The sequence below is a fragment of the Talpa occidentalis genome, unplaced genomic scaffold (assembly GCF_014898055.3).
Source record: "Talpa occidentalis isolate TD23 unplaced genomic scaffold, MPIMG_talOcc4v2.1 talOcc4.8, whole genome shotgun sequence".
NCBI classification, from domain to species: domain Eukaryota; kingdom Metazoa; phylum Chordata; class Mammalia; order Eulipotyphla; family Talpidae; genus Talpa; species Talpa occidentalis.
This window is the reverse complement of record NW_023605194.1, coordinates 88422422-88449035: the sequence shown is the minus strand read 5'-3', so window position 1 is coordinate 88449035 and position 26614 is coordinate 88422422. Positions and strand designations below refer to the sequence as shown.

At 41.9% G+C, this 26614-nt stretch overlaps 1 long non-coding RNA gene across 3 annotated transcripts in view; it reads left to right on the top strand.

Moving 5' to 3' along the window:
• The window catches only part of LOC119234266 (uncharacterized), a 70338-nt gene that overhangs the window by 31502 nt on the left and 12222 nt on the right, over positions 1-26614 (top strand). The window contains exons 4-5 of one of the 3 annotated variants that reach the window (XR_008549981.1): positions 10047-10260; positions 10353-10428. The exons of the other annotated variants lie outside the window; for them this stretch is intronic. This is a non-coding gene — a long non-coding RNA (uncharacterized LOC119234266). Of the gene's footprint in view, positions 1-10046; positions 10261-10352; positions 10429-26614 lie in introns of those variants that run through there. 3 annotated transcript variants of the gene reach the window in all.

The following is a 26614-nucleotide window of genomic DNA, read 5'->3' as shown; positions in this document are numbered from 1 at the left end:
CTTTTCACCCTCTTCTTTCCTAACTTTCTTTCTCCCTTCATTCTCTCACACACATGCGCACGCGCACACACACACACACACACTACTCTGGACAAGGGGTTAAGGTGCAATATTTAATAACCTTCTTACTTTTCAAGGCCTTTGACTCTAGTAGGGACATTTTATATATATATATATATATATATATATATATACACATACATAACTGAAGCAAAACATTGGATTACAAATGCTAAAATAGTGCCACACACAAAATATTCTAGAAATTCAGAGAAAAAGAATCCATTTTGGTGCGATGATAACAGGCTTAATAGAGGTAAAAATTTGAGTAGAACATTGAAAAAAAAAAGGGTGGGAGGATGTGCAAATTGAAACAATATCAGAGGTCAGGGAAATTATCAGAAATGTTGAATGGACCCATTTTTCTGAGGGAAGAGGAGTGTAGGTCGGGAGAATAGTAGATAAGTAGAAAGAATTTCCTATCATGCTAGACTTGAATATTATGATATTTATCTTCTATATCAAGCTGGAGATACTGACAAACTACTAGCAAAATATGTGCTTTATAGCCATTTTTCTAGAAGCATGTATAATTCCACAAGATTTTGTCTCTGGTTCATTTTGTGGCCCTAATTACCTGATCATCTAATTATGAAAGCATTTAATTACCCTATAATTGGTGTCTTTATATGGCCCGTTGTAAGAAGGTAAAATCTGCAGGTTGGATTTCAACATGCAAACTTCCACCTGAGTGGAGAGCTCTCACTTAGGACTCAAGCCAATCACACATAATTACAATGATTTATTGGGGGAAAAATCCACAATTCAATAATATAAACATACAATTCAGTTGGCAATGAAAGAAGGAGGTTATGAACCACTAGGTGAGGTTCCAGAGACCAGCAAGCAGGGAGGGCATGTGTGTGGGTCTGGAGTTTCCCTTGCTGAGTCAGCTCATGGGGAGAGGGGGCTGCTTTTCTGGGCAAAGCCTCTGGGCACTGTTGCCAAAATATGGACAAAGCTTTGGAGATGCCATGAGCATGAAGTCCAAAGTGTCTCCTGTTGGTTTAATTTTGCTCTTATATTTACACTGCATTCAGAGGTGAGTAGCAAAACCACCTATTTAATTTTTGGTCTTAGTATCTTAGCATGACTAGGTTTTTATCTACCCTTGATTCATGTGTCTGTTTACCAGTATCCTCATAAACAGTTGGCCACTGTCACATCAGATAGTTAAGTCATTTTAAACTGTGAAGTCACTCCATTTCTATTACATCCATCTCTTAATAAGTCATGATTAATATAAAGCAAGTGCATGTAATAGATGGAACTAACCTATTATCACATCTTCTGTCACCATGATCAACTGGTAAGTTTCTCAACTAATATCATAATCAAAGAGAAGCTACCAATCCCCTTGTAAGACTAAGAGTTGTTTGAGAAGATATCCTCTCTCCAATCTTTGTAAATGGATGCATCATTGTCAACGTTAATTAAATGATTTCTAAGGAATTTAAGACTTGAGGGGGGAAAAAGCAAGTTGTATCCCTATTTAGAGGCAGACCCCTTGACAAGTTCAAGGGCTTTTCTCCAGCAATTTTGCCCTCTATCTCCTCCAGTTGTGCTGGATCAACCCCATGGGCATTCAAAGAAGTTGTTAATTCCCCATCTTAAAGTTGTTCCTTCTTGATTCATCCAGCTCCCCTAGTGCAGAAAAAAACATTCTAAGAATTGCTGTCTACACTGACTGCCCTGATGTCTTTTGCTTAGTAATTAAGTATTCATCCCACCTTTCACAAAAAGTGTCTTGTTAAGGTCACCAATAAATTCCTTATTTCCACATTCAGCAGTCAGTCATCCTGGTCTTGTCTAATCTGACCTTTTGGCACCATTTGAGTTATTTGATTACTTCCACCTTTTAAAAGACACACTTTACGCTTTCTTCCTATCTGCTTCTAAACATTTCTCAGTCTTCTTGGCTAATTTATCATCTTTCCCTTTGCCTTTTCATGGTGCAGTATTTTGAGGTCAATTATGGGATCATTTCTCTTTTTTATTAATCTTCTTTCACTCCTTTGGTGATTTCATTCAGTCTTAAGGTATAAATACTATCTGCATATTGATTACTCTTAAATTTATATCACAAATCCAGATTTTCACTCCTTCACTCCAGGTTGCAATATTCAAGGATCTATACACCATCTCCACTGGGTTACCCAATTGACATCTCAAACTGAAGGTGTCTGTACTGAATTCCAGATCTTTTCTCTATTCTTGCCCTTCCTGCAGCCTTCCTCACTCAGTATCTCTGGAGAAAAGTCATGGCATTATCCTTCACGTGTTTCTTTCTTTCTTTTTTTCTTTTTTTTTTTTTGCCCTGCTCCTATTTGTCAAAAGTTACTGATGATCATACATTCAGAATAAAACAAAATCCCACCATTTCTTACAACCTCCTCTCTGACTAGCTAGTTCTGAATTGTCACACCTCTCCTGGATGATTGCAATAGCCTCCCTCGCTGATTCTATTCTCATCCACCAGCAACCCAATCTCTCTAAACTAATCAACATCTCTCACAAGACAAGATAGATCATATTACTCTTCTACTTAACACATTCCATTGGCTTCCAGTTTCATTCAGAGTAAAAATTAAATCCTTGAGTTAGACTAAAATTGCCCCATGGGCTCTAGCGATTGCTACCTTTTTGATGTCATATTTACCATGCTTCTGACTCCCACATTCCATCCCAGCAATGTGGGCCTCTTCCCTATTTATGAACCCTCAGCCCTTCCCACTGACTCTAGATAACCACACTACTAACTCTCATATCCTTCAAGTGTTTGCTCAAATATCATCCTACTAAGCAGGCTCACCTTGAGTCTCCTCTTTTTTTTTTAAGATATTTTTTAAATTTATTTATACAAGAACTGGGGCACAGGACAGAAGCATGAGGGGGTGATGAGAAAATTCATCAGAGACAGAGCAGGGAGCAGAACAGGCAGATTGAGTGAAATACATGACTGAGGGGAGCAGTGGGCGAGGCAGGAGAGGTCTGCCACACCATGTGGGTATCTCCCTGGCCAGTTGGGAGTCAAACCCACACTGCAGAGGCTATGGACAACTTCACAGCACAGCACTCAATCTGCTGCACTACCGGGGAGACCCCCTGAGTCTCCTCTTTAAAATTCAACCTGTGTGCCAGCACTCCTTATCCTATTGTAATTCTTTATTTTATTATCAAATTTGTCTTTACATTTTAACATATTGTACAGCTTGCTTACTTTTTTCCATTTAATGGTTACTGTCCATCCTTTCTGAGAAGACTATCAACTGTGCGGGGCAATAATTTTTTCAGAGGTGGAGGCGTAGAAGTCTTTGCTATTTCTGTTATATTTCAGGAATCTGCTACAGGGTAGGTACTCAACATGTTGATTGAAAGCATTTATCAACCAGATCTTGAACTAGCTCACTTTTTTTTTAAGCTATGTCATTATTTCCTTAGCAGACTGCACCAAGAATGGCTGACATTATGTTTCTTTGTAGTATAAGTTGAAGTGGCCAACTGTCGAGAGATTTTGTGTGCTTTCTGACAAATCCACTGTCTTTATCCCTGTGCTCTTGTCTTCTCTTCAACTGTGGAAGAGCCGCCTCAGGTGGCAGTGACAAGTGCCCGGGAGTTCAACAGATAGTGTAGGAGTGATCTTTTCATTGATTAATAAATGGATGGAGAAGATTGATAAAATCATAAAAAAATGGTAAAGTGAGAACATGCCCTTTCTCCAATCCCTTCTTCAAATCCAATATGTGCAATTCAAACTGAGCATCTATGGCCCTTAATAAAATAATATCTTAATTTTCTTGGTAAGGATGAAATTGAAGCAACTCTCCTACCTGTACAAAAATAGCAAGAATGTGGACTGACAAATACCTGTTTCCCAAATACTTTTCTCTGCTAGAACTGGAGCATACCTTTCAAATCAATGGGAACATACTTCCCTATTATGCAAGAAAATTAATGACCTGACTTCTTGCTGTCCCTTCTCCTGCAGGGCAGTGGGGAAGTCATTTTTCCCTGATTGATTAGGACAGAGACATTTTAAGGGCACCTCACTGCTGATCCTGAAGCATAATCATTCAACCTTTTATCTGGGAAAAGAAATCTAATCATTTTAGATGATGGCAAAAAAAAAAAAAAAAAAACAACAAATAGGACATGACCTAGTACCATCAAACCTCACACTGAGGAGGTACATTTGGTACATTTCTTTACTTCTAGTATAATAAGTAACCTCATTTTCAGTAATACAACAAACAGAGGTTTTACTGAGGCACATGAATAGGCCTGCAGATGAGGGAGGCGGGAACTTCTCTGTGTTACACGCAGCTGGCGGGAAGGGGCCTAGCAGATGGGACCATCTGACAAAGGTGAAGCCCCATATTCCCACTCATTCATCAGCTGTTTTCTGTTTTAAATTCTACATACAAGAGAGATTGTCAAGTATTTGTCTTTCTGTGTCTGAATAATAGCTTCCTGTCCTGCATGTTCATTTACATTATCACAAATGTTGGGATTATCTTTTTTTTAAAGATTTATTTATTTATGCATACAAGAACTGGGGTGTAGGAAAGAGGTGCAGGGGTGAGAGGATTCACCAGAGACAGAGCAGGAAACAGAACAGGCAAGCTGACTGAAATACACTGAGGGGAGCAGTGGGCGAGGCAGGAAGAGGTCTGCTGTGCCATGTGGGTAGCTCCTTGGTCTGCCAGGGGATCAAACTCACACTGCAGAGGCTGTGGATAGCTTCACAGTGCTGTGCTTAACTCATTGCACCACGTAGAAGGCCCTGGAATTTTCTTCTTTTGAAGGCTAATTAACGTGCAATTGTACCTCCATGTATATTTTCTTCATACCTTTTCAAAAGAAGCCTGAAATAACATGATTTTTTTGTCTTTCCAAGCATAGTCTTTCAGTCATAGTGTTAGGCAAAATTGAGGAGGCAAATTTGTAAAGGCTGGTCCCTCAAGACAACAGCCATGAAGGTCCTCATGTAAAAAAGGGAGTATAACTTTTAGTCAGGCCATGAGCACATGAGAGGCAATGACATTCATCTGCTGGAGAATGGGAAGGGGAATTTCCTAAAGTTACTTTTCAAAGAGCTCTCCTTTCTTGACATCATATCTCTAAGTCAGGCAACTCACTTTTGTTGCCTTCAAAACTGCTCTATGCAGGTGTAAATCTAAGGAGACTTTATTCCTAACCGAAACACTCCCCCCATCACACTAAACACACTCCTGAAAATCTCTGTGGAGCTCCCTTCCTGCCTCTCTCTTGGCTTCATCTTCCCAAACGATGCAGCCCAAAGTCCACTGCTCAAGACTTGAGGAATTAGCACCAGATCTTATAGACTTTTTTCGATTTGTTGAAGATCATCAAACTTTAAGCAGTTTGTCATACTAGCGTTACGTAGTAGTTACAAAGATGAGCTTTCCTCACTCTTGGACTTGGGCTGGAGTGTGGATTCCTCCATTTTTGATCTTTGTGACCCATCAAAGGAAATAACTTCCCTAAATTACTTTCAACATCTGTAAAAGTGGGGTTAGAACAATAGTACCTTGGGTGGGATGGATGAACATTAAATAAGACCCACTGTATAAAGTCAATCAACAGAAAAGATAATTTCAGAGAGTAGTGAATGCTATAAAAAAAAATAAAACCCAGTAGTCATGTAGAAGGAATATTACTTTGATTGGTCATGAACAATCTATGGAAGAGACTTTTGGACTGAACCACTTTTTTGCATAATTTTAGGTGCAGGTTGCTAAAGAGTATAGCCCTAAAAAAAAAAAAAGATGTATATTATACTCTGGAGATTTTCTATGAAAAGAGGGGGAAGAAGTTAGAAGCTGCAGAACAAACAAAGTCAAAAGAAGAGTCTAAGCGAACAAGGGAAAAGTTGATGTCAACACTAAGGGGTCAGACCAGGTCCTCATGCTGAACTCACAAGGGGGCATAAGTGTGGTGGGGTTTCACAGAATGATATCAGAGCATTAGCCTTCCTTACTGCCCTTTCCTCATGTTCTACTCCTGAGAACACCATTTTGCATACAGTTAATGTTCAGGAATTATTTGCTGAATGGCTATAGCTCAGTACCCCAATTACTATGACTGCACTAATGTTTTTAGAGAGGAAAAAAAATTATTGGTACTTCCAAGTGTTAGGGTTAAATTAACAATTTTTCTAGCAGTCATGTGACTTTGAGTTAATCACTTAACTTCTTGGGATCTCAATTTTTCCATCTGGGAAATGCAAATGAGAAACAGCGCCTGAGTGGATAGCCATTGGGACCAGAAGAGAGACTTGCGAAAACCCTTAGTAAAGGCAAACCTTGCTGGGGGTACCATATTCAGAAGGGGAAAGATGAAAAGTACTGAATAAGGAGGAAGTACAAGGAAAGCTCCCTGCACTGGGCCACCATTTTCAGCATTGCTTCAGTTATGGAACAGGTGCAGGCATGGTGGGAGGGGTGGGAGAGAGAACAAACACATTAGCAATGCCATGGTGGTTTCCTGTCTTCACCTGTGTGGTAATAAATCAATGCAAAGTTTGTCATTTTAATTAGTCTTCTTTTAGTCAAGGAAGTCAAGGCTGGGAGGTGCTGATAGGAAGCTGAAAAATTACCTGAGGAAAAGTGTCCAGGATGAGTCTTCAAGCCTGGACTTCACAATCTTGAGGGTCGCTGGGAACAGAGGGGGTATGAAGAGACCTCCATCTCAAAAAAGGAGGACTGTGTTAGGTGTAAGATTCAGGAAGGAGGTGAGGAGAAGATGAGATGGTTTGTTTCCCGCCAGCCCTCATTCAGCCCTAAATGAGATGTGTCTATCTGGTCAAGGGATTATGATAAGTGAAATAAGTCAGAAGGCGAGAACAAACACCAGATGATTTCACTCAGGTGAAATACAAAGAAACAAAAAGGAACAGACAAAACTAAATCAAAACAACTGTAGAAATCTGACTGCAGAACTGAGGCTACCAGCGTGGGGAGGGTGGAAGTGGCAAGGACATGGAGGTATAAAGGAAGGAGCAGGTCCAGTGGACTGTGGTGGAGGAAGACTGTGAATGCCTTGGTGGTGGGTGTGTTGTGGAAACATATATCGGAAGGGGTGATCCTACAGTGTTGGATCCTGCAGTGTTGTAAACCAATGTTTCCTCAGTAAAAAATCAATGTTACTGACAAAATAGAAGATACAAAAGTAATATAGGGCCTCCCTGGTGGCACAGCAGATTGAGCACAGCGCTGTGAAGCTGTCTGCAGCCTCTGCAGCATGGGTTTGATTCCTGGCTGGCCAGGGAGTTACCCAGATGGAGCAGCAGACCTCTCCTGTCTCACCCGCTGCTCCCCTCAGCAGTGTTTTCGGTCGTCTGCCTGTTCTGCTCCCCACTCTGTCTCTGGTGGATTCTTTCACCCTCCTGCATCTCTGGCCTGTACCCCAGTTCTTGTATAAATAAATAAATCTTTTTAAAAAAGTAATATAATGAGGATGCAAAAATAAAATATACAAAAACCTGGGGGCCTCTGCCTTCAAACTTGAGATAAAGAAAAACTAAGCAAAAGTAGTCAAAGATATGTTTTAAAGTTTGGCGAAGAGAATGCTGGCAGCTGGATTCCCTGACTTGAATCTCGCTCACTGTCACAAGGATGCCCGTTTCCGGGAGGTCTTGGGGAAGGTGGAAGGTCTTTGCAAAGAGTGGGTTGCATAAGCAGGCTTGCTGGCTGTTGAGGGCGCTCTTTGTTATCAAATGCTGACTGATAAGGGGAAAAATGATTCTGACTTTCCAAAGTCCTGGCTGACCTTTTTGAACTGGCTCTTTCTTCCTTCAGCAGTGTCCGGAATGACCATTCACTTTTTCCTTATAATCAGATCTCATACAACAGGACAATGTCCAGGTATCTCCTGGAATATCTTAGTTCTTCTATAATGGGAATCCCTCAACCTCCCTGTTCCCTGTATACAATGAAAACAAAATGCTTCACAGAACTTTAGAGGAAATGATATATTCCAAACTACAGTGCAGAATAGACCGATAGAAATTTGCTATTATTACTATTCTCATTATATCTGTGCTAATAAAGGGCTATTTCTTTGTGTTTTGTGAAATTTCCAAATTTGAAAATTCAGCAACTCTAATTTGTTCTCCTGCTCTTCGGGAAGCAATTGCCCATGCTTTCCTTAAAATGTCAGTCTGTCTTCCAAAAAAAATCTGAGACACATTTGAACAACTCAGTTATTTTAGACTTTGTCAAGTTGAGGAGATATCTTTAACCTCTACCCTTCGGTACTAGTTCTGCCTTCTAGAACCTCTGTCCTTTTCACAAAATGGTGGCTTTTACATATTTTGATAGATCTCCTCCTCCTAAGATGAGGAGCTTGAGTGTGCTTAAACATTCCTCCAGTGACATGGTCTTAGATTTCCTCATCATCCTAACTGGACAGGTCTAAATATTTCTTTTATTATTATTATTGAGGTATAATTAATATAATGTTATCTTAGTTTCAGGGGGACAACCTAAGGATTCAATAACATGCTTGATGAGAAATAATCCCCACAGTAGGGTTAGTTAGCATCCATCCCCATATATAGTTACGCTTTTTTTTTCTGTAGTGATGAGCACTTTTACCTGTTTCTTTAGTGTGCTCCTTGGGCTGAATAGCAGGACCTGGTGTGATCAAGTGTCCCAATACCACCTGATGTTCACACCACCAGGCTTGCTTACTTTCTCCAAGCCCTTATCTTGCTTTTTAGCTCAAATGCAATGCCTTTTTTGCTTTTTTTTTTTTTTTAAGCCACCTGTATTCATTCTAAAATTTCTTTTTTTAAGTCTTCTCTGGATGTTTTCATCCAGGTCCATTCATTGCTGTCATTCCTGTCTTCAGACACTTGGGACAGTGAGGGTTATGGAGGACAAGGGTTGGATGGTGAGCAGGAAAAGCGGGTGCATTTGACCTCAAGGCAAGAAGACAGGGGAGCTGATGATGGCCTTCTAGAAATGGAGCTAAATTTGTTCTATATCCCCAAAGAGAAAAACTAAGACAAGTTAAGGCCACTGCCTGAGGGAAGTTTCAGGGCTCAGGCACCTAGGCAACCTTTGTGACCTTGGTGACTTGGTCACATGCTAAGGATTTGGAATAGAAGACATTGGGTTCAAGTCCTGACTGCAGCTTCCAGGCCCAATAATTTCAGTCAATTTTCTGCTCTCTTCAGAGCCTCAGCCTTTCTATCTAAAAATGAAATGGATATTACCAACCTTTTTAGTTACTCTTCAGTACCCTAAGGGCACAAACAGCAGGAGACATTCAACTGGCCAGGACTCTTTCCTCCAGTCTTGTCTCTACGAGAGCTTAGTGTTTCTGCCTTTTAGTTTACAAGAAAGGTGTTGTGTGATAGATTAAATTCTTCAGAAATATGCTTTCCTTCCCCATCACCCCTGGGGAAGAGCGTCATCCTCTGCTCCTTCCCTGGCAAACATGGTCACGTGAGCTGTTCTGGTCAAGGGGGATGCACAGACACGAAGCAGCAGAACTGCAAGGTCTGTGCTTGAGCTCACATTTGGGAACCTGTGCCATTGCCAAGAGAAGAAGAGCCCAGGCAGATAGTTCATTCCAGAGGTGAAGTTTCCTGGGAACAGCTCTGAAGCACCTCAGCATAGATACCCTCAGGCCCTCACCCCCACTGAGCCCAGGTGCTGCAGATTCAAGAGTGACCTTATTGAGACCACAAGTCCGCCCGCCAACCAGCACTCCTGGAGCTAAGCACATGCAGTGTTGTTTGTTCTCGAGGTGCTCGTGACTGTTTTACATGTAGTAGCATCATGGCTGGAGGTAGCTGAAATCGCCAGGAGACTAAGAAATTGACAGCTGACAGAATGTCATCTTCCCTTTCCTCTGAATGATGTGGCGTGGGTGGGGGGCAATATTTTCATTTGTTCAATAATGATTTAAGAGGGCATTATCTACCAGGTGTCTGAGGAGAGTTTTCTGTTTTCCAGGGACTCTCAGCAGCAGACGCCCATTGAGGCAGTGTAGCGCCACACAGGAGGCGACCCCTTTGTCTGACAGCTGTCCTGTACTTGACCGGGTTTATACCTCCTTCTGGCTCATCTCTGGACACCTCTCTAAATTCTGTACTCTGGACATCACTTCATTCCCCTGGCTCCCAGGGGTGGCCCACCTGAGCATCCTGGACAACCCCTGCCATAGTAGGTGAGGAGGTAGAGTTTTATTAGGTGCAAAATTCTTCCCCTTCTGAGAAAATGCCCCAAACTCTTCTTCCTTTCTTTTTGCATACTTGTTAGGCAGTTTTCCCAGAGGAATCTGCATGCTGGGGCCTTTGGCATGTGGAGGCCAGGCGGCTTGCTTACATTGAGCTAGTGAGGCTCACTTTCCCTTAGCCTCAGGAGGGGGCTGCCAGCGGTTTTACACGAGACCATCTCTCCTGTCTCTCAAGTCTGGGGCTGCAACTGCACAGAAGAGGGTGCTCTTGTGTAAACTTGAGGCCGCAGGCTTCCTGGGACGAGGTGAGTTTCCTTGTTCCTCACTGAACAGATGATTCATTGCTTATGATTGGGCGAATGCAGTCTGCATTAGTGCATGCATACTCTGCAACAGATTTTTAAAATGCACATCGTAAAATGTCAGGAAACTCATTTGCGCTGAGGACTTACAGCCAGCACCTCTGCTGTTCTGAGAGGACGCAGCCCACTTTCATCTGCATCTTCCCCTTTGACCCCGTCTGCCAGGCCATCTAAATGAAAATTATCAAGAATAAGGGCAAAAATAGTGTGCTCCTTTCATTAAAAAAATAAAAATCTTTCACCATTTGAGAAATAACTACTTATCCATTAATTATTTGGTTACACATACATTTGTTGAGGTCCAGTTATTCAGCTTTTTAATGCTTTTAGGGAAGAAAATTCAAGCTGCTTCCCAACCAATGAGACTGATGCAATCTGGTCTCTGCTGCTGTCTCTGATATAATCTCATGCTAACTGCCTGCTTTTTGACTCATTTCAGCCTCAGGCACTTGCTGTCATATTCCATTTTATTGGAATTATCTTTTTCTGGATCTTATTATGTCAGTGTTTTCCTCATTTTTCAGAGCTCAGCACAACTGTCATATTCTCAGAGAGACTTTCTCTAAGTCCATACAAAAGTCAAGGTTTTCCAGAGAAACAGAACCAGTATGATAACAGACAGATGATTTATAGATAGATAGAAAGATAGATAGATAGATAGATAGATAGATAGATAGATAGATAGAGACGGAGATGTATTTACAGCTAATAAATGTGCTCACAGAGATGAAACACTGATCTTTAGATGAAGTCATAATATTTCTGCTCTTAGGAACATGGAGCAGAATGTTCTATTCATTAGATCCCATTTGGCATACATTATTATAAACCATTATTAATATCCCATAGATATAAATGTATTGTAAAGAATCAGCTTATGCTATTACGGAGGCTGAAAAGACCCAAAATCTGCAACCACAAAAATAGTCAATTTATAGAAATCTCAGTGCCCAAGGACACAGAAGTGGATTAAGAAGATGTGGTGTCTGTGCACAAAATGGAATACATTCAGCTATAAAAAATGAAATCTTGCCAGTTGCAAAACCATAGATGGAACTGGAGGGGATTATGCTAAGTGAAATAGGTTAGAAGGAGAAAGATAAATACCAGATGATTTCACACTTATGTGAACTATAAAGAAAGAAAACAGGGCCTCCCTGGTGGTACAAAGGGTTAAGTCTCAGCACTGTGAAGCAATCCACAGCCACTGCAGCACAAGTTTGATCCCAAGCCAGGGAGGTGACCCACATGGCACAGCAGACCTCTCCAGTCTCGCCTGCTGCTCCCCTCAGCAGTGTACTTCAGTCAGTCTGCCTGTTCTGCTCCCCACTCTGGTAAATCCTCTCACCACCACCACTGCCCCCACACCTCTGGCCTGTACCCCAATTCTTGGATTCATAAATAAAATAAATCTTTAAAAAAAAGAAACAAAGGAACAGACAAAACTTAACTAAAACAAACTCTAAGGAGTGAATAGGAGTAGAGAGTGTCTCACTGGACTGTGGTAGAGGATGATGGTGCTTTGGCAGTGGTTGTGTATGGTAACACACATCTTAAGAGCTCCTAAATCATATACAGTATTGTAAACTTGACGTGAACTCAATTAAACCCAAGTATCGTCAGGAGCTTCAGATGACTGGCAAATTCTGGGAATTGAGGCCCAACCCGCTTTCCCCTAATTCTCACTGTATCTGTATCTACACCTTCATCATATGCAACAGGATCCAATCCACTTTTTACCTGAGAGTCATCCATGTCACTGAATAATGTTTTCTCACAACGGACAAATCCAGAGGAAATCTGAAAAAAATTTCTACTCATCGAGACAAGTGTGTGACCTGCTAGGTGCTCAGGCTGTGGCCCTGGCTGGAAAGCCTGGAAACCAGCACAGGACTAAATGAAGGATCAAGAGAGGAGCAGGAGTGAAAGCTTTGGGAATCTGGATTTTGATTGCCATGTGTTAGCTGGGTGACCTTGAACAAGTTAACTAACTGCTCTGTCCTCAGTTTCCTAATTTGTAAATTGAAATCAAAATACCAACTGCTAGTGTTGCTGAAAGAATTCAGCCAGACTAAGTGTGTGACTTGTGGTAGGTGAGTGACAGGTTGTAGCTATTCTTGCTCTGGTAGAGATGGCGAAGGGTAAGATTTCATCAGCTCTTGCTCTTATTAAAATGCTACCAGGTATCTGGTCTCTGGCAACTCAAGCAAAAGGACAGCACTTCCTTGAGTAGGTATAGGAAAGAGAAATAATAATTTTCACTGATTCCTCATCACCTCTCCCTCCCAGTCCTGCAACCCCAGTACTTTAGCCATTTTTTATAAACCTCCTTCTTGGTGTCAGCTTCCTTGGGAGATTCTTCATGGACCCCTTGGGCTGGCCAGTTTTCTTCTTAATTCCAAAATGATAAGCATATTCCTATCATTACCTTTCTGGATTAGCTGTAACTGATTTTTGTAGGAGAAACTTTTGGGAGGGATTGTGATTTAGTCATCTTTATATTTCTATTTTTGACAGTGTCTAGGATATTGTAATCACCCAACAATGTTTAATTTAATGAGTCAAAGAAAGAGACAGAGAGGGCCTCCCCGGTGGCACAGCGGATTGAGCACGCTGAGAAGCTGTCCGCAGCCTCTGCAGCACTGGTCTGACTCCCAGCCGTCCAGGGAGATTCCCACATGGCATGGCAAACCTCTCCTGTCGCGCCCACTACTCCCCTCAGCAGTGTACTTTGGTCCTTCTGACTGTTCTGCTCCCTGCTCTGTCTCTGATGAATCCTCTCATCCCATACCCCGCCCCTGGCCCTCCCCTCTGCCTTCCAGGCCTCTGGCCTATACCCCAGTGCTTGTTAAATAAACAAATCTTAAAAAAAAAAGAGAGAGAGAGAGAGACAAAGAGACAAAGAGAGGGGGATGGGGGCGGAGGGAGAAAAGGCTGAAGAGAGAAAGAGAGCAAGAAATCCCCAATTGTTTCTATTCAACAGGTTTATTCTTTTCTGGAACAAAATAATTTCTACCCCTGATGCCTGTGCACTAGCCCATTGTCTTAAGGTTGATTTTATCTATTAAAGGTTGAAGTCTGTTGATTTGAGAACTAATCTACTGTATCTGCATTTAAAAACTCCATCTCAGAGATATTTTCTGGCTTTGGACACTGGCTATCCAACCCCTGTCCCTGTTCTTACAGCCTGATTGATTTTCAGCATATCCATGTAATTTCTGAATGCAATGCCCGGATAAACCCATTCGCACACTTGACATAAAAACATTGTATTTGCTCCTACAACTGGCTCAGTGAACAAGGACAAGAAATTGAGTTATTTACTCGATGACTAAGGCCTTGATTACTAAATTGGAATTTGCCTCTGTACCCTGAGGTAGTAGAACAAAGAAATCTAATAGATTAAATGAGACTGCTGTGTGTCTCTCGTTGCCTCTGCCCGAGCACCGTGCACAGGATAATCATGTCCGAAGAGGAAATCTGGCCATGAAATAAAAATACAGACATCATTCATAGAAATCTAGTAAGCGGCCAGGTGCTGGGCTCACCAACACTTTGGGTCTTAGCACATGTATTTTTTCCAATCTAGAAATTTTCGATCACAAACGTTCACACTCCCTTGGGTTTATTCGGTTCTGTAATTATTGTGCAAAAAAATCTATCATCTGACATCACTGCAGGGTGTGTTTTTCCTGTGTGAACACCAGGTAGTTGGGGGTTCATGAAATGCTGTAACACGTTGGAAGGTAAAGCAGCACGCCCACCGCTAGAACGCCGTCAGGAACTACACAGCTCTGGGACGTGGCCAACGGGCAGTGGCATGCCAAGTCCTGCCACTTCCATCCTTGGAGAGCCTGAAGCATGGGGGCAAGGGGAAAATCCATTTTCCCTCCCCCTCATCTGTCTTATGTGTACTCTTGTCTCTGCTAGGACATGCCAGGCAACACAAAGGCATTAGCATGTGTGCAATGGTGTTTGACCACCATTTATTAACTATCAATAATCAGGTGGCTAAGCCTCCATTTGTGTGGTTATTTTGCAGGATTCTGGAAAGCCCAAATAACGTGACCCATATTTTCAAAAGATTTATTTATGCCTACAAGAGCCTGGGTACGGGCCAGAGGTGCAGGGCGTGAGAGGATTCACCAGAGACAGAGTGGGTTACAGAACAGGTGGATTGACTGAAATCACTGCTGAGGGGAGCAGTGGGTGAGACAGGAGAGGTCTGCTGTGCCATGTGGGTAGCTCCCTAGCTGGGGATCAAACTTGTGCTGCAATGTCTGCAGATAGATTCATAGTGCTGGGACTTAATCCCTTGTGCCACCAGGGAGGCCCCACATGGCGCATTTTACCAGTATCTTCTGTCTCATTCGCCAATCTTAGGCTGCTTCAGGGAACATTGCCTGACTCTGTGTTCCTTCAGTTTTGACACAATGGAGCTTATTCTCAATCTTCCTCTAGTTCTCTAATCTGTACACTTTATTTTAGAAAAATAAGAATTGATGAACCACACTGACAAAACACAAAGCAGTGTGTGTGGTGTTTTGCCTTCTTGCGTGGCCCTGTTTTCTGAGAACTTCTTTCTGTACAAGATCTCTTGCTGAGCCTCCAAGTGGACATTCATTTCTTCTGGAAAGGAGGGTAATAGCAAGTAGACTCCTTTATTAGTTGATTTTCTTTAAAAGAATGAGTTTTCATGGAACATCTTCTATGCATCAGCAGACAAAGTACATAGATTCTGATTTTCTAAACTGTAAACAAACAGAGCCTCTTGGGCTGCGCCCTCTCCTGAGCTCGTTCTGGCTGCCGCTTCTGTGTCACTCAGGGGCCCAGCACAGTGAGGGCTCGGCCTAGCTCAGGCTCACGACCACACCAGCAGGCCCCTGAGGGCAAGGGAACCAGGCATTATTTGGGGTTAATAGCATGTCCTTTTGCTGTTCTGAAGTTGCTGCTGTCCCTCTGTTCGTGGTCCCAGGTGCACAGCACAGGCCCTTCAGAGCCCAACAAATGACCAGCCTCAATTTCTGTTGCCTTTTTTTGAAGCTTGGAAAACCTTTTCTTTCTCTTTTTTTTCCAGTTGAGGTAACATTTTTTCACAATGTTATGTGTTTCAGAAGTGTAGGATCTCCCCCCTTCAGATGCTGTTACCACACCACAACTACCACTTGGAGACCTGTAGTTTCTCTACCACAGACCACTGTGTCCCCCACTTTCCCCTTACCCTCCCAGCTTACCCTCTACAGTCAGAATCCACGGTCTGTTGCTGGTCTGGCTTTATCTGACCCTTTGTTTCATTTCTCTGTACTCCCCATATGAGTCACTGTCACCCCACCTCCCCTGCAGACCCCCTGGTAGCCTCGTCACATCTGTGCTTGAGAAACAACGATGTATTTCTCATTTTCTTTCAGTCAGGCTTGGGAAGATCTCATTTCATTCTCTGTCTAATTTCTACCCTAAAAGCAAAGCAAACTGAAAATACAGACCACAAACCCGCCAGTAAGAGACAGCCCAGGACTCAGCCTTTTCCTCTACTCAATCCAGTTGATTAAAAAACTGTTTTTAGGCTTTCTCTTAATTCTTTTCATGCTACAAAAGTCATTTATGCTATGTTGACTGTTGCAGCAAATTAACAATATAATCATAGCGTAGCCTTCTGTGTTAACTTTCCTGAATCTCATGCCAATGTGCACATATACCCACAGTCTGAGATAAAACATTTCCTTTAAAAAAATATTTGGGGGCTTCTCCTGGTAGTGCAGGCAGTTGAGCGCAGTGCTGTGAAGCTGTTGCAGCCTCTGCAGCACTGGTTCGATCCGGCTGGCTGGCGAGGGTCCCACATGGCAAAGCAGACCTCTCCTGTCTCGCCTGCTGCTCCCCTCAGCAGTGTATTTCGTCAGTCTGCGTGTTCTGTTCTCTGCTCTGTCTCTGGTGAATCCTTTCACCCTCCCGTGCATCTGGCCTGTACCCTGGTTCTTGTAAAAATAAATAAGTAAATCTTTGAAAAAAAATTGGGGCCACAGATTTCTTTCCAAAAGAAACAGTGAGGTGCTAAATATTTCTTATTTAATTTAAATTAGAGAAGTTATAGAAATAAAAAAGTATCAAATACCTACTATGTGCTCCAAAACACCTTAACTCAGAATTTATTTAATTCTTCAAACCACCCTGGAGAGTAGATATTAGTGGGCATCGTCATTTTCAGATGAAGATACAGAAGCTAAGGGAATGGTAAGAGATTTGGCTAGATCCCCATGGCTAGATTCCCATGGCTAGTCAAGGGTAAGGCTGGGATTTGACATCTGCCCATTCTAACTTAAGTCCTTTTCCATGTTCATTTTGTCAAAGATGGAAAAAAAAGAAGGGAAATAAACCTAGTTGCTGTGGGAAATAAAAGAATGAATAAATGCTCCATTGGATTTTATGCTTTTGCAGTGATTGATAAGTAGGGGCAGTTCTTTATTGAGGGGGATGGAAACCACAAGCATTTAGTGGATAAAACGTGGGCAGTTTCAGCACCATCATCCCACACGATAAATAACTGCTCAATCAAAACTGTACCCCTTTGAGAAATATACTATAGGCTTATAATTTCAAGAAAAATATCCAAATGCAAACAATTTATTATACTACAAAACAAAATAAAATAAATGCTAAATAAAAATACTGTCTATTTTTAATATATTGTGGGAACCTAAAGGAAGCAGAGACTTAACCATCTTCACATATGGCTTCCAAGGTGACTCTGGTGCTTGGTTGACATCCAACCAGGACAAAAGGAGAGAATAAGAGAGCATGCTGGGGAATTGTGTGAACCCCCTAGAAGGACCTACAGAGCCATTGCTCACGCACCATTGGCCAGAACACAGTCAAACAGCCACAATTGACTGAGCCAGGCTGGGGAATAGATTTCATCTCTGTGCTCAGTAGGACAAGGGTTTGATGAAGATCAAGCTCAACTCTCACAGAGGGATCAGAATCATTAACAAGAAAGAGTGGTATCTTCTCTTCCAAGTCTCCTTCAAATCTTAGACTCTTGTACTATACAAATGGCATCCCTATCCATGCACCTTCCCAATCCAGAAACCTGAAAACTGCTCCTTTGAATGCTGCATCCTAGCACGTCCAAACATTTGCTATCAGCCATTTTACCGGAGACTGTGCAGCCAATGGGAACATAATGGTAAAAGAAATACCATCTTTGGGCCTCCCCTGGTGGCGCAGGTGGTTGAGCGCAGCAGCGTTGTGAAGCTGTCCACAGCCTCTGCAGCGTGGTTCGATTCCAGCCGGCCGGCGAGGGTCCGGCATGTTGCGGCAAACCTCTCCTGTCACGCCCACTGCTCCCCTCAGCAGTGTGTTTCGTCAGTCTGCCTGTTCTGCTCCCCACTCTGTCTCTGGTGAATACTCTCACCCTCCCATGCATTTGCCTTGTACACCTGTTCTTGTATAAATAAATAAATAAATCTTAAAAAAAGAAGAAGTACCATCTCTGCTATGAAGAAGCTCATGGTCTAGTGTGTGAAGAAAGATTTATTATCAGTTGGTGATAAAAGAGCCAGTAAATGGATGACAGAGAAACATTGTCAAGGTGATCTTTTCAAAATATAAATCAGTTTATGTCTCTCCTACCTGAAACTCACCAAGAATTTTCCCAGTGTTCTGTTACAATTTGAAATGCAGGGTGTCTCTGACTGGAATCTTAGATGTTCTGTAGTTGGTCCTCTGGGGTCCCCTCATTCGATAGACAGGAGTCTTTTATGGGATCTTCACATTGTAGAAAATGGATAATAATACAAATGATTTTTGTCTTACAGAAATGCAAATGTTTTCCTGATAGAAATACAACTCTTTCCTATGCTATGAAAAAGATTATTCTAAACAATGTATAGTATTACCCCTCAGTTCTTAACAACATTGTTTCTATTAGAAAACTTATTTCAACATTCCTGATTTTGTGTGTGTGTGTGTGTGTGTGTCTTCAGATTCTGTTTGAATTGGTTCAACATCTTACCAAGTTCTTCATTAATTAATAAGCAAAATAGATATGATGTGTGATATGTGTTTATGTTATACTCATAGGAGAGTCATAATCTCAACTTTTAAAGACCATACCTGAGCAACATTTAGGATATAAGTCCCTACATTTCCTAGGACTTATCCACCTTCTACACCATGCCCTGAGCTCCTTCTCAGGACTCCCATGGCTGGCCCTTTTATCATTCATCTCATTTCATTCATTTCTAGCCTCCCCTAGCAGCTGAGCCTCACCATTCATCGGGGCTGGAAATATGGAACCTCCCCTTTTTAGATTTCGCTGTTTCACCTGGACCTTCTGTGTTGCCCTGTGGCTGCCTTCCTTTATATTATCAGAGCTGTTTGTTAACATCTTGGTAACAGCTCTGATCTGTGGCAGGGAAATATATCTGTTTATTAGTTTGCATTTTCCAACGTACTGTGTGGGGTCTCTGGGACAGGAGTGTGTCCTATTTATCATTAATTCCTCAGCACTTGGCAAAGTCCTTGCTGTGAAAGGATTTGATCTAATAATGGAACCAGAGGCTATGGAATAAAGAATCTCATGCATACACCCACAGAAGAACAAAACTGAAAAAAGGAAAGACTGCTTTCTGGTAAATACAAGATCTACAGAGGAATACAGAAGACTTGGCCTCCTGACCAATGAACAACTACCAAGGAGCTCCCCATCCAGTGAACTCACTGCTGGGACTCTGGCTGGTCTTGCCCCTCTATGAGCCTCTTGCCCATGGGCACAGCCAACCCCAAACCCACATGGACCTTCCTGTATAACTTACAACAGCATGCATTTCCTGAATTACAATTCCTTTCTGCTCTTCCCAATAAACTCAAGTGCTGGTCATTCAAGCCTGCCTCAGTTTACCTCTTGATCTCAGTTTAAACTTGCCAAAGGTAAGTGTTTGTAAAGTTTTCAATACATTTTTGAAAAATGATAGAACAGATGTCACTGCCACTGAATTTTGTAAAACAGCTACAAAGTAAACAAAATACAATAAGGTAAAGAACATTGCTCCAACAGTGACCAGATTGGAAGAACTAAAGAATAAGGGGAGATTTGTAGGAATGACATGTGTTTGGTGAGAAGGAGCCTGGGATCCTGGGGTGGAGAGTGGGGTAAACAGCCTGATGGACTAGGTGACAAGAGTTGAGAATGAAGGCAAGGAATTTCCAGTCGTAGCCCATAAACATAGCAAATAGTTTGATTTTTCTCTCTTGAGTGTAGTGCAGTCCCTCCATGGAGGAGTAGATAAAACGACTGCTTTGTAATTTCAACAGCTAGTGCTCTGTGCACTCCAAGTCAATAGGAACCAATGAAGGGACACTGGCAGTAAATGTTGGCAAGAACAATCTCCATTCCTCCTCGTTCACCTGCTCTGCTCAAACTTTCAAGGAGAACTATCCATATGTAGTGGAGCAGGGTGGGGCAGGCCTGGGGGCACAGGGATGACAGCTCCTCGTTAAAGGAACTCCTGAGAGTAAAAATGGCAAACTCATTGAGGAATAAAAAAATCAATGAATTGAGGGCCTCCCTGGTGGTGCAGCGGTTGAGCACTGGGTTGCGAGGCTGCCCGCAGCCTCTGCAGCGCCAGCTCGATCCCCGGCCACCAGTGAGGGTCCCACAAAAAAAAAAAAAAAATCAATGAATTGAAAGATTACATCTGCATTTTCCACCAATATGCACTTGAATTGGTCTACAAGATAAGCATAAGAAATAACCTTTTACCTACTGCTGGCCCTATTAGACTAGACCAGTGTTTCTCTCCTCTTAATTGCATCCCTGAATGCAGGTTCTAGGGTGCTTTTCCTCATTCAGTGCCTGACTGGAATTCTGGGGTAACACACACTAAGACTCAGGTAAATTTTAAGGGTTTTAAGTGGTTGGAGAAGAACTCCTTTCTTAAATTTGCTTTAGAGCTCTGGTATTTAAAGATAATACTCTTGGGAATGGTACAAAACTCCTGGCTCAGTGTTGTCACTTTGTTTGTGAGACTTGCACAAGATGAGCTTGTTGTGGCGAGCTTTCTAAAATCCCCTGCACACTTCCCTGAATAGGTGAAGAAAGCATATTCAGTTTTATCATGATGGTGTAGTCTTCTTGTAGCGACCACTGGTGATTTAGCTGCAGATGAAAATGTGTATAATGTGGAAAACAATGTTAATTAGTGCCCACATCAGAAACATACTCTAGAGCTTGTCTTCTTGAAGAGGAGAAATAAAAGCTTCCATTCTTTCTCTTTAACCTCCACCTCTCTGTTGAGCTTTAGGACTTGTTCTGAACTGTGCATTAGAGATCCCTGTACGATGTCCAGCTGACCCCTCAAAGTTCAGGTACACAAATTCCATGAATGCTCTCCCATTCCATAATCCTTCTCTAAGTCTGTGAAAGGCATCATGGTCTCCTCATATGCCTTTCATTCCTACCTCAGCCTTGTCCTCCTTGACAGCTCACTTAGAATCTGAGAAGTCTACAGTGAAATATTTCTAACTTTCATCCCTTCAACTCAAGTCCTCATTATTGCTTATCTGAACCTGACTAACGGCCTCCTGATCTCTTGGCAGCCCATATCTCCTCCCTCCAGTTTAACTAACTCATTTATTGTTGGCAGATAAATTGTCCTAGAGTCCCGTTGCCATCACTTGCCTGCTTAGATGATAGTAAAGACTCCCCAGGCCTCTTGGCCACAGAATAAACAATGGACTCTTCCACCTGGTCAGGGGGCCCTAATGGTCTGGTCTTGCACCAGGACCTCTGCCCTCAGTCCCTTCATTCCTGCGGTGCATTTGTGCAGGGAGCCTTCTCTACCTTTGCTTTCTTTTACCTGGAATGCTGTTCCCCAGTTGTAAACATGTATCCCTTTCTCATCTTTCCAAGCCATCAAATGTGACCCCCAAAATGAATCCTGTCTCAAACCCCTCAAGTTGGATGAAAACACTTTTCCTTTGAAACTCCCTTAGGACTTTTTCTTGTTGCATTTATTGCTGTCTTTTAAAAATTGTTATATTCATTCATTCATTTAACAAAGTGGCAAATACTGTGATGGTAAAAAGTGACCTATGAATAATAACTCTTGAATGAAAATAAACTTGTCTTTTTTGGTCCATTTTTTACTTCTCATAGTGATGGAGATGTCATAAGCTGTCTGTGGTATAATGTGGCTGCTTCCCTGCAAAATCAATTAGTGGATTAAGGTTGAAGTTGAGCACTTAAACACACTTTTTTTTTAACTTTAAAGAGAAGCTTTATCCCATCATTGCTATTGTTCTTTGAGCTAATCATGGAGAAAAGCAGATCTTTTGAAAGGCACTGACAAGTCACTCTTTCTCAGCCACCTTCTTATCAGCTTGTACCCACTCTTTCTTCTTGCAGGTTCTACCTGTTGATGGAGTGTGAAAGACAAGTAGTGCTTGCCTCTCCAGGAATTCATGCTGGTGTCATTTGGACCGGCAGCACTTCAAAGCCTACACATGCTTCATCGTCACCAGACACTTCTGAAAACCTAACAGGGAGCTAGCTTTCCCTAAACCTTTGTAGCTTAACTTTGATCCTTACAGCAGGCATCAGGTGACACTTCTAATCTTACTGTAACAGGAAAGATGTAATCGTATTTGAGATCTTCTTCGAAGATGGGGAAATTGCCTCTTCTGCTGGCTAATGATGTAGTTTCTTCATGGTTTTCCATGCTGGCTCCTGCAGACGGTAGTCTTCATTTAAGTTTGAATTCTACTCTAATTGGCACCCAACTGAGAAGCATCTTACAAATATTACCCCAGGTCACACAAATGTTATAAAAATCTTCAACACGTAGCCTAAATTTAGAAATGACCTCCATGAAAGTCCCTTTTTTTTTTTTTTTACAGTGTCATGATTTCTTATATGCTTTTATTTGCTTTGAAGTATTTTACCTGTTAGTCACTTGGAACTAATAAAACCTGCCTTTGAAGTGTCACATAATTCATCCAATTGTAAATATTTACCTTTTTGTTCAGCTGGAGTAGACAGTATGCCTTACAGGGTTCACAGATAATACCAGGCATTAATCAACTCTGTGCAATATCAGACAAAGCCACAGCAAGGAGAGGAGAGACACGTGAAGAACTTCTGAACTCAAACTCACATGGGAGTCAAGATTGGCACAGCAAAGTCTAGCATACTAACCCCCCACATGGCTCCCACATGCATAGACAATAACAGCTTGTTGATTTTAAGTCATTGAGTCTGTGGGTGTTACAGAGCATTATTTTGCCAACATGCTGATATAGGTAGGTCTGATGAGGAGAAACATTTTAGAAAGTAAAAAACTTCATACTAGAAAACCTATTGATGTTTTGCTTATGGCCATGTTCTAGGAGAAAATAAAGGCAGCGTGCAGTGAGCTATCTGTTGGTGATGGTCTTAGATGTATAAATCATCCTGATCTCTAAATTGCCTTTTACTTACTCATGAAATATCTCCCTTTCATCCCAAGGTGGCTGGGAGAATAACATAGAAACAACTTATTTTAAGAGATTCGGTATAATTTATATACATAATTACTATTATTAAACATCATTGTCAATTCATCATCATCATCATTATCTACTGTGTCAATATGGTGAAGGGGAGAAAGACTGGAACTATGATAATCAACTTGATAGTAGAATAACAGCTCAATTAACTCTCACTCGTAATAACACGATAAATTCATTGAGTTATTTGGATTCATATTCTCTCTCTAAATTTCTTATTTGATGCTTTTGCACTGTGATTTAATATCTTCATTTCAAGTTCAGCTAAAGCTACATGTGGGGAGTTGTAGATAATCTGATAAAGGGATGAGTTCACTAAAAAGAGATAAGCATAATTCCATCCTTATCTGCAAAGTACCATCCCAGTTTCTATATTCAGCAATGTGATAATATTTCAAGGACTAACATTTCTTTCTGAAACAGATGTTTACATTTCAGGCAGTCTTCTTGAAATCATTATTAGACTTGGAAAAAGAATACCTCAGTTGTCTTTGTGGCTTTGAAGTCCACACTTTTTTATATGTGATCTTCCAGAAGATTCTCCGGTTCTGACTAAGGGGGCACCTGGTCAAACTACTTTAGGGGCAGCTGGCTGGAGCTGAGGGATTTTAGGACATAGTTCTGGAGAAGAGTTTGCTAAGTATATCCTATGGTGTCAGGGATGCATTTTGCTCATGTATTTGCCTAACAACATCTTAAGCACTGATTTATAGAAGTGGTTATGTTAGACCCTGAGGTAACTCTTAATGTGGCTCATGTGCAACAGCTCTGTGTCTCTCCGGTGTGAAATTTGGTCATCTCCTTCTCTAGAGAGGAATATTTAGTCATAAAGGTCTTGATTTGTATTTTCCTCTTTGAGCATCCCACCACTTGCACTTTGTAGTCTGTGGGTGACATTAAAGAATTAATGCATATTTTTCAGCACCTGTCAAGATTTGGGAGCAACTCAGGCAGTGAAGAGGGTAGGACTCGATTAATGGGGCAGAAACAGGCCTGCATCTGGAACACCATTCACAGGTTGCTCTTTATCCTCTCACCCTTTCCTTGCCAGTCCCAGCTTGTGGATATGAGTGGCAACTGAAATAAATCATAAAACAAGCCTGAAAAATCTATAGTGGCTGAAAGAGGCAGCAAAACATTGAGATGAATGAATCAGGAACTTTCTGAGCAGGGGAGAGACAGCAGCTAATATTTATGGAACCATTAAATTCCTGTGTGCTCTGGGCCTATGAATCTGGAGAGGTGACTCCCAGCCATCTACCTGGCCTCTCCTCTGGCATTCATCCAAGTCATGGCCTCTCCCCAACATGGATGTGAGACAGAGCCAGAGAGTCTGTCCTGAACAAACCCACCTAACTCTCCTGGCTTCCTCAGTAAAGGATTTACTTCTTCCAAGTGATGGTACATTTGCTCTTTTTTTTTTCTTATTAAATAAAATTTGTATTTACTCCCTACCTAAGAAGCTCCTACAAGCTTTAAGATCTCAGCAGTTGGAGGACCCTGGTGTAGTCTTACAGAAGTAGCTTTAACCTACTAGTACTAAATTCAACAGGAGCAATTGTGGAAAAACAAAGCAAGGTCTACTTTTCATATGCAGAAGAATAGGGTCTGAACCCAGGTTTGTCACACAACACCATTGTGGCCTAGTTTTGAATCTCTCTTCATTTTCCTCATCTACAACATGGGACCATGAAAGCATATTACTGTGATTCATTCCACACAGTCTGGGTTCTTCTTCGGTGCCACACTCAGTGTGGCAAAAATGGTGGACAAGCTCTCCCTTTTCCTGCTCCGAAGGAACTTAGTGGTTTTGAAGGGAAGAGAGATATTGCAGTGTATTATAAGTGTGGTGAGGGTTATCATGGAAAAGTACAGCACACAGCAGAAAACAATAAGTTAGGAAGCCCTAACTTATTGGGACAGCAAGTCCTAACTTAGTGGAAGAATTGGAGGAGTCTCCTACGGAAATGCTGAGGCATGCTGGGATTTTTGTGAGAGTCCAGGTTTGTATGTAAACTCAGAGAGGAAAATGATGTACGTTACCCACAACTGGTGTTGGGAAGAAATTAAAAGAAGCATTGCATTGGACACTGTCTCTGGACATTGTCAAGGACCATTGAGAATTCTGCAGTCATAAAAGACATGAGACCCCATTTATTTAAATATGCATGTTTCTTTTCAACTAATAGTGCTAAGTGCCAAGTGCCGGTGAGTTCCATTTCTAAGGCAGAAGGGTGACAGAATCCTAAATCCAAATCACAATGGGAATAGAACCCTGGTCCTTGACTGGCTTTCACATACTGAACTGTGGGGGAGGGTGCCATCCAGTGAATGAGCCAGGCTATTAGCTGCCGTAGCTGTGAGTGACACCTGCCCTTCTGTCATTGGCAGAAATTGGTAGACAATTTTCTTTTTTGTCAAGTTCCAGATAGTAAACATTTCAGGCTTTGCAATGGTCATTATAACATAGTGTTTGACTCCTTTTTGACTCCTTTTTACAACTCTTTAAAAATATAAAAAGCTCTCTTAGCCCAGCAGCACAGAAAGTGGCTGGATTTGATTCATGGGCTGTGGTTTGCCATCCCCCACTCTAGAGTAAAGGTGGGTGGAAACCAATAGCTCAGCCTGATGAGCTGTCTCTTTCCTGCCTCTCTTTAGCATGGATAACTGTCAAATAGATGCTCTATGCCTAGAAGATTCACTTCTTTTGTAGTTTACATAGGATAATAAGGGTCTTTTGAAGACGCTTGCATTTACACTACTTGCAAGCTAATAAATTAGCCCACCCCAGTTTCATGAATTGACGGTGGGGTTCATGAGATGTGTGGGTCAGAGACAAGAGACAATTTATTGTTCGCCACAACAGCAGTAGCCAGAATATCAGCATTTTTGTGCTGGGTTCTCAAGCACCAGTTTCCATAGACAAGATGAGGTCTGAATGTGTAGTGGTAAGGTGCTCTGAGTTTATGAAATGAATTTTTTTAAAGATTTATTTATTTATGCATAAAAGAGCTGGGGTACAGGCCAGAGGTTCGGGGTTGAGAGGATTCATTAGAGACAGTGTAGGGAGCAGAACAGGTGGATCTACTGAAACACACTGCTGAGGGGAGCAGCGGGCAAGACAGGAGAAGTCTGCTGTGCCATGTGGGTCCCTTCCCTGGCCAGGGATCAAACTGATGCTGCAGTGGCTGCAGATAGGTTCATAATGCTGTGACTTAACCCCCTGAGTCATCAGAGAGGTCTGAAACTGATTCTTTTATAATGGGCAGCAGGTATCCTTCTGCTTGTTTGCAGAGGGAGACATTAACTGCTTGTGTCACACTGTGAGGAAGTCTGGTTTGTACAAAAGGAAGATCTAATCTCTATCTTCTAAGATAGTTTATAAACATTCTTGAAGAGGTAGCCCAGAAACAAAAAGCGTAGATAGTGCCTCACTCACATTA